Source organism: Setaria italica, chromosome IX (assembly GCF_000263155.2).
Source record: "Setaria italica strain Yugu1 chromosome IX, Setaria_italica_v2.0, whole genome shotgun sequence".
Taxonomy (NCBI): Eukaryota; Viridiplantae; Streptophyta; class Magnoliopsida; order Poales; family Poaceae; genus Setaria; species Setaria italica.
The window spans coordinates 32322918-32331782 of NC_028458.1; positions in this window are offsets into that span (position 1 = coordinate 32322918).

The following is an 8865-nucleotide window of genomic DNA, read 5'->3' on the forward strand; positions in this document are numbered from 1 at the left end:
TCGGATCATATCCGAATTGGGCTTCCAGCCCCTTAAGTGTGTGACCCTATGGGTTCGGATACGTATAGACATGGCCCGAGTACTCCTACTCGGCCCAATAGTCGGTAGGGGCCTCTAGCAAGATGTGCCAACTCCCATACGCACACGAAGATCATATCAGACGAACCGCCACAATATTATGTACATGTTATTCCCTTTGCCTCACGATATTTGGTCTAGCTCCAAGCCGACCGCTCTTTCTCAATCTTGTGATTCGGAATCTCTTTGTAGGTTAACTCTTAACCGTACATAGCATGGTCATGCATTTTTGGATCCGATCACTCGAGGGACCAAGAGATATCACTCTCAATCAGAGAGGGGCAAATCCCATCTTGATTGACCATGTCTCACAGCATGCTTCTTGACAAACCCGAAAGCTACCTTTTTATCTACCCTGTCACGGTGTAGCGTTTGATAGCCCCTAAGTAAGTCGATCCACATCTTGAGTACATGCGACAATATCAGGTCTAAGGACAAAGCGTACATGTTGTGTCAAGAGAGAACTACTTCTCGTGTTGGATCAATCCTAGCACATGTCTCCACATGTGCCCACATTATTAGTTTAACATCTCCCTGTCCATGACTTGTGAAACATAGTCATCAACTAATACATGTGCTAGTCTAATATTCATGTCTGTCCTCAAATGAACTCCGACTAGGGACAACTTTAGAATAACCATACAAGTAAAGAGTTTCACATACAATTCACATAATTGCAAGTCAATTCAAGTAGCCTTTAATGGATATTCAAGGAACACAATATAAATCATGGATACAAATGGAATATCATCATCTCTGATTGCCTCTAGGGCATACCTCCAACAGTCGCAACCAAGAGGAAAAAGTATCCATGTGACGTATAATCCAGGCATCTGATTTCATCGGGTATTGGGAAAATATAATCTGCTTGTGTTTCTCGATATACGGAGCCACAAAGGATGATTATTGCAGAATAGTGAAGTGTGCTTTATGGAACAATTCAGTATCATTGCTCAAACATGATTTCCTTCCAAGGGTGCCTGTTCCACGCAGCCTCCCCTCGTGGCGTGAAGTTGGAACCCCGATCGAATCAATTGAGTCAATAAAATCAACACAAAACTCAATGACTTCCTCTGCTCCATATCCATTGGTGATGCTTCATTCTGGACAGGCATGATTAAGAACATAGTTTTTTAGGATTGACATGAACCTCTCAAAAGGCCACATATTATGCAGGAATACTGGACCGAGAATAGTAATCTCTTTGACTAGGTGAACCAGGAGGTGCGTCAAAATATTGAAGAAGGATGGTGGAAGTACCAACTCAAAGCTGATAACACATTGTACCACATCGTTCTGTAGCTTTACTAGCTTGGTTGGATCGATTTCCTTCTGCGAAATCGCATTAACAAACGCGCATAGCTTTACGAGCACCAATCGGACATTCTCTGGTAGAATACCCTTCAGTGCAACCGGAAGCAACTAGGTCATTAACATGTGGCAGTCATGGGCCTCAAGATTTGTGAACTTCTTTTCTTTCATATTAATTATTCCATTTATATTTGAGGAGTACTCAGATGGAACCTTGATACTATTCATGCATTCAAACATGCTATCCTTCTCTTCCTTGTTGAGAGTGCAACTAGCAGGACGTAAGTACTACTATGTGTTATCTCTCTTTTTCAGATGGAGGTCATCTCGTTGCTTCATACGTTTCAGGTCTTGTCATACTTCCAATGTATCTTTTGAGTTCCCATAAACACCCATGAAGCCTAGCACGTTCACACAAAGATTCTTCGTCAGGTGCATCACATCTATTGCGTTGTGGACCTCTAGAATTTCCCATCAAGGTAGCTCCCAAAATATTGACTTCTTCTTCCACATCCCACATATTCATTATCGTCGTTTGGAACAGGGTCGCTACCAAGACCCTTTCCAAAGACTACCCTTACATCCTTTATCATCTCAAAGACACACTTTCCATTACGGTGTGCAGGATTTTTACGATGGTCTAGTGCTCCTTTGAAATGCATCCCTTTCTTTCTCAACGGGTGGTTAGCAGGAAGAAATCGACGATGGCCCATATACATGACCTTCCTATAATGTTTCAAATACATGTTGACTGTGTCGTCTAAACAGTGGGTGCAGGCCTGATATCCCTTGTTTGTCTGTCCCGGAAGATTACTCAACGTAGGTCAATCATTGATGGTCACGAACAACAATGCTCGTAGGTGAAAGTTCTCTTGTTTATCCTCATCCCACACATGTACACCTTCTACCTTCCAGAGCAGTAAAAGTTCTTCAACCAACGATCTTAGGTACACTTCAATGTCATTGCCGAGTTGTTTTGGGCCTTGAATAAGCACCGGCATCATAATGAACTTCCACTTCATGCACAGCCAAGGAGGAAGGTTGAACATACTTAGGGTCACAGGCCAAGTACTATGACCACTACTCAACTCACCGAATGGATTGAATCCATCAGTACTTAAATCAAACCTTATGTTCCTTGCATCACTTTCAAAGTCTGGGAATGCTCTATCAATTGATCTCCATTGGGCTCTATCCGCGGGGTGTCTTAGCATCTCATCTTGCTTGCATTTTTTTGTGCCATCGCATCAACTTAGCATTCGCCTTGTTTATGAACAAACGCTTCAAACATGGTATTATAGGGAAATCCCATAGGGCAAACTATCTATTTAGCTTCATATGTTGTGGGAAGCAATTCATTATTCTCGGAAAGAATGTTCTTGACAATTTCCAATATCCCCTTAAATGCCTCATCGGACACACTATTTTTGGCCTTCCACTGCAGAAATTCTAGTGTGGTACCTAGTTTTTTATGCCCATGCTTGCTATCTGGGTATAACAATTTTTTGTGATCATCTATCATGCGCTGCAACTTTTTTGCTTCCTTCTCAGTTTCACAATCTCTGTGTGCATCCTGTAGCACCTGACCAAGATCATCAATAGGGCCGTCTTCTGCAAACTCATCTTCATCAGCCTCGCCCATTGTAGTATCTGCAAAAGCTTAGCCTGCAGCCAAGTCCGGAATGTAGTTATCATCCTCCTCTTCTACGCCATCTTCAACTACAACCCCTCTTTCTCCATGCTTGGTCAAAACCAAATAGTTAGGCATGAAACCGTATCTAAACAAGTGGCTGTGAATAGTCCCCCAGGAAGAGCAGTCCTTCTTATTACTGTATTGGAAGTATGGACAACATATGAACCCGTTCTCTAGCTTGTTCGCTTTAGCTACTTCGAGAAAATAATGCAAGCCATCAACAAACTCCTTTGTCCATCTGTCTGCATTATACATCCACTGCCGGTCCATTTGCATCGTATTACGTGAGAAATGGACATATAAAGTTAATGTGATTATAATATTTACACCAATCAACCTTCATAAACATCAAAACAATACAAATGAAAATTACACCATTCAACATTCATAACAATTACTAAAGATACATATAAAGATTACCCTCATAACAAGACAATAAAGATACATATACACTAAAGATTACAGATGCTCCATAGTGGACTTCACCTAGTCAATTATCCTACTTCATACTCCCTTCATTTATTGTTATTATGCTTTATTTTATGCTGAGAAAAATGAGTTTTTTAGAATGAGGGAGAATGGAGAGGATTTTTATTTATGCATGTTTTTGAGCTAGAATTTGATGGATAGCTAGCTTGTTATATATGATTCGTATCAGTTAAAAGAACTTGATCAATATTAGGTATGAGAAAAAATCGAGTAAATGTGTTTTTAATATTTCGTCATTGCAATAAGATTAAGGTAAAAAAAATTGTAGGTGTAAGAGATTAGAACAATAAGGATTAGGATACACCACTGTATAAACTAAATAGTTGAAATAGCATAGTAATAATAACAATAAATGAAGGAAGGATGAAGTAGCTAACCTTCACAACACTTTGGATGTGTGAAATCCCCACGGAAATGAGGAAAAAAATTCGGGCAGCACCTGTCGGTGTTTTAACCTGGCAACCTACCTAGAGAATACCTGAGGTAGAGTTTTTGGTTGGTGGGTGTCACTAAAATCAGGAGCTCGGTGGTGTACGTAGGCACGCAATTTAGACGGTTTGGACTGCCAGATCGCGTAATACCCTACATCCTATATGTTGTTTGCTTGTATTCGATTGCACTTGTCTTCAGGGGGTCCCTACCCACCCGTATATACTGGGGAAGCAGGGTTACAGGGTAGTTGTTACAGGAGTACTAATCGGATTCAACTAGAGAGTTCTACTCTAACTCGGAGGAGTAGTTTCCATGTCTTCGATTAGTCCCCTAGAATCCATGTACACTACGCCACCCTGTACCGTAGTCTCCATGTCTTGATACGATTCGGTGTACATCTCCTAGTGTGGGTCCGTACAAGTCTTCTGGTGGGCCCATAGATGTATGGCCGACAAGCCCCCGAGTACTTTATAGTCAAATGTAACAGCCTTGAGTACTCGTGGATGTTGCTCGACTAGTTCTTGGTTCTCTTTGAGTACTTCTGTCGGTGCTGAGTCCTTCGAGTACTTGAGCGCTGTCATGCGACTGGAAGGTACTCTAGCCTCATCCAATGTGGCTTTTGAGTAGTTTGTCTTAAAATATTTATATGGAAGTGCGATGAAAATCGCACTCCATATGAAGTAGCTCCCGAGCCTTAGGTTGAATTGAAGAGTCAGGTGAAGGGTCAATCTGCTTTTGTTCCATCTTCATCTTGATCTTTGAAAAGAAATTTTATCCAACGGGCATGGTATATGCAGCCCCCGAGCCGTTACCCGACTAATTTCGGGAGGTATAAGGGTCCTCCCATCTGTTACCGTGACCTTTCAGCTTCTGCTACTTTGGAAAAAACTTGTCTTGCATGGATAAGGCTGTTATCACCGCTGATTAGCAAAAATATCGGGCCGTTACCCTAGAGACTCTGCCGCAGTTATAAAAGTCACAGGGGAGTTACCTCTGCCCTTTATGCTGCCATTTTGCATCTGACATTTGGCTGAAAAAACCCTAGCTCCCAGCGCCGCCATGATCTCATCTTGATCCGCTAGTGCCGCCGCGCCTTCCTTCGTCTATGATGCCTCCTCTAATCCCCCGAGTGTATGCGAGTGAAGTCCAAGGCAACAATCAAGATTGGGAGGAAACTCAAAGGTCCGAAGAAAGGATCCAAGGAGGATGCCAAGAAGGCACCCAAGGAGGGTTCCCAGAGGAAAGCTTCTAGGAAGGGGAAGGAGCCCGAACTGCCGGCCCCGAAGTGTGGGGAGACCAACCAGACTGCACCGCCCAATCAGGCGATGGCGTGGAAGCAATCCACCATGAAGGACGCGGACATCCAAGAGCTGGTGGACGCCAAGCTGCTACAGGAGCAGGCGGTCTTGGGCTAGAGGTCCTCTTATGGTAATGCTTGGATGTTTGAAGTGCATCCCAATGAGACAGTAATATTTGCTCGGTTTGTGGAGCGTGGGCTTGCTATTTCGACTTCTGACTTCTTCCGAGGCATCTTGGAGTACTATTTATTGCAACTCGTCCATCTCAATTGCAATAGCATCTTGCATATCTCCATCTTTGTTCACTTGCGCGAATCGTTTCTAGGGATTCTGCCTCATTTTGGTCTTTTCTGCAAGATCTTTCGTCTGAAGCTGCAGCCTAGTCGGGAGAATCTGCAGGTTATTGGAGGTGCCAGCTTTCAGATCTGTGAACAATACTCGAATCTGTATTTGGAGTATGAGCATGTGGAATCTCATGGTAGTTGGAAGGAGAAGTGGTTTTATATTGAAGATCACAGGCCGTCTCTGCCCAAGATTATTGGACATCGTCCAAAGTACAATAGCCGATGGCTTGATGAACCAACCACTGCTGAAAGTATTCAAGTACCCGATCTATTGAACAAGATTGCTAAATTGAAGAAGCAGGGTTTGACAGGAGTAGTCTAGCTGCTAGCTTTCTGAAAAGACGGTTGCAACCATTGCAGTTTCGGCAAACTCCTGCATACGAGTACTCTGGGCTCGACGATCCCTCGTGGATGTCGCCTGATGATATCTCTGATGGAGAGGTTGGAGCCCGACTGCGCTGGATGTTCAAAGAACTTGAGGGTGAACCTGGAGCGGTTGAAGAGTTCGACAGTCAAAACAAGCCAAATGAAGTTAGTATTTGTTAATGTTCTATTTTGAGTACTTGTATTGTTTTGATCTGTTGCTTTCCAACTTGTTCCTTCTTGTGCAGGTAGATGTACTCCTGTATTATTTGCCTCCTCCTCCCAGTGCGGATGTCACAAAGAATGCAATGCTAGTGTACTCGCTGCAATTACCTAGGGTTTCCTAAGAAGAGGAAGGGGAGGAGGGGGAGGATGAAGAGACCGATCCCATTGACAGCTCTGATTCTAACGGTGAGGGTTTCTTTTTACTACAACCACGCATCTTGAAGCAAGACAAGTCGTCTTCTGTTGCACTGCCACGTCGTGCCGGTGACGATGTAGATGCTGATTTGGCGCCACCGCCAAAGAAGCAGTGAACTGTTGTGCCCAAGAGGCGCACTAGACGTGATCTTCTCATTCATGATGCCCCCTCGCCGGTAAAAAATTTTGCAAACGGGCAAGGCCTTGAGGTGCGAGTACTATTGTACTTGTTTTGTGTAGTTTTGACCACTTATCTTTGAGTTCTTTCTTTTGCAGACTACTAGTGAAGTAGTCGAGACCGCAGGGGCAGTTGATGATGATGATGTTGATGCCATGGAGATGGCCACCAACAATGCCAGCGAAGTTGCAGAAACAATTGTCGCTGAGGGGACTGATGCAGCGGACACGGCCATCGGTGATATGACCATGGCTCCGGAGGTAACTACTCCAGGCGTGACTTTGGAGGCAGCGATGAATGCTGGCGGTGTAGCCGGTTCAACGGAGATGGACATGACTGAAGCCGTCAAAACGTCGGAGGCTCTGTCTAATGCTACTCTGTTTGAAATTTCTGGCGGCGGAGAACGCATGGACACCAATGGCAATCGCGTGGCTGCCGCTGCCCAAGCAATTACTGCGGATATTGGCGACAACCTTGGAGCACCAAGTGTGCCAATTCCTAGTACCTTGCCAAAGCGCTTGGTGAAGAAAACTCCTCTGGTGCCTCGTCGGTCGACCAGGTGAGTACCCTGTCACTGTAATTTGAGCATTGAATTTGTATTGAGTACTTGCTCTCTGTTTCTAATGCTTTGTTGTGTAGGTCATCTTTGAGTGTTGACCTTGGTGCGGCAGGCACAGGCCCAGCAGTTGGTGACGAAAACCACTCAACTAAGAACCAAACCCCCGCGCCTATCGTCAAATTGGAGGAGATCTTAGCTCCGGTGGTCAGGAAAGACGCTACGTCATTGGTAGCCACGTTGCTGCAGGACATAATTGGTTCTCTCCAGGATGCAGCACCGGCAGCTCCCTAGACTACTGCCCCCGGACCACTACCTAAGGCCATATTAGTTGAAGAACCATCTACGACGGATGTCTTAGGCGCCGTTCCTCTCAACTCTACGGATACTGAAGCCCCCGAGCTTGAGGCCGCGCGCGCCCTTGGATCTGTTCGGCGGCTGCAGGGACGTCTTCAGAGGTGGGGCTGTCGTTTAGTCGGGAACTAAGTGTTGGAGGTATGCCCTAGAGGCAATCATAGAGATGATGATATTCCATTTGTATCCATGATTTATATTGTGTTCCTTGAATATCCATTAAAGGCTACTTGAATTGATTTGCAATTATGTGAATTGTGTGTTAAACTCTTTACTTGTATGGTTATTCTAAAGTTGTCCCTAGTCAGAGTTCATGTGAGGACACACATGAATATTAGACTAGCACATGTATTAGTTGATGACTATGTTTCACAAGTCATGAACATGGAGATGTTGAACTAATAATGTGGGCACATGTGGAGACATGTGCTAGGACTGACCCAACACGAGAAGTAGTTCTTTCTTTAAACAACATATATGCTTTGTCCTTAGACCTGAGATTGTCGCATGTATTCAAGATGTGGATCGACCTACTTAGGGGCTATCAAACGCTACGCCGTAACAGGGTAGTTATAAAGCTAGCTTTCGGGTTTGTCAAGAAGCATGCTATGAGACATGGTCAATTAAGATGGGATTTGCCCCTCTCTGATTGAGAGTGATATCTCTGGGCCCCTCGAGTGATCGGATCCGAAAATGCATGGCCATGCTACGTACGGTTAAGAGTCAACCTACAAAGGGATTCCGAATCACAAGATCGAGAAAGAGCGGTCGGCTTGAAGCTAGACCAAATATCGTGAGGCAAAGAGAATAGCATGTATATTATGTTGTGATGGTTCGTCTGATATGATCTTCGTGTGCGTATAGGAGTTGGCACGTCTTGCTAGAGGCCGCTACCGACTATTGGGCCGATTAGGAGTACTCGGGCCATGTCTATACATATCCGAACCCATAGGGTCACACACTTAAGGGGCTGGAAGCCCAATTCGGATATGATCCGAGTTGGATTAGGTTTAGAAGTACTAATGGGCCTCGGACCCAGAGGCCCGTTAGGAACCTCTATAAATAGAGGGGTGGGGGCGCCCTAGGGTTTACACCTTTTTGGCGAAACACATCTGCTGCGCCTCCCACGCCCTCGCCTGTTGCAACAGACGGATCTAGCAGTCCGGCTAGTGACGCTTCCTCCCTGCACGTGTGGATACCTTGGAGGTGTTGCACCTGCAGCACTTGGACGAGCCACGACGAGCCGCCGACGAGCCATGACGAGCCGCCGCCGAGCCACGACGAGCCGCGGCACGAGGGAGATCTTGCTGCACGTGGACGAGCTGCTGAGCAGCTGCTGGACGTCGACG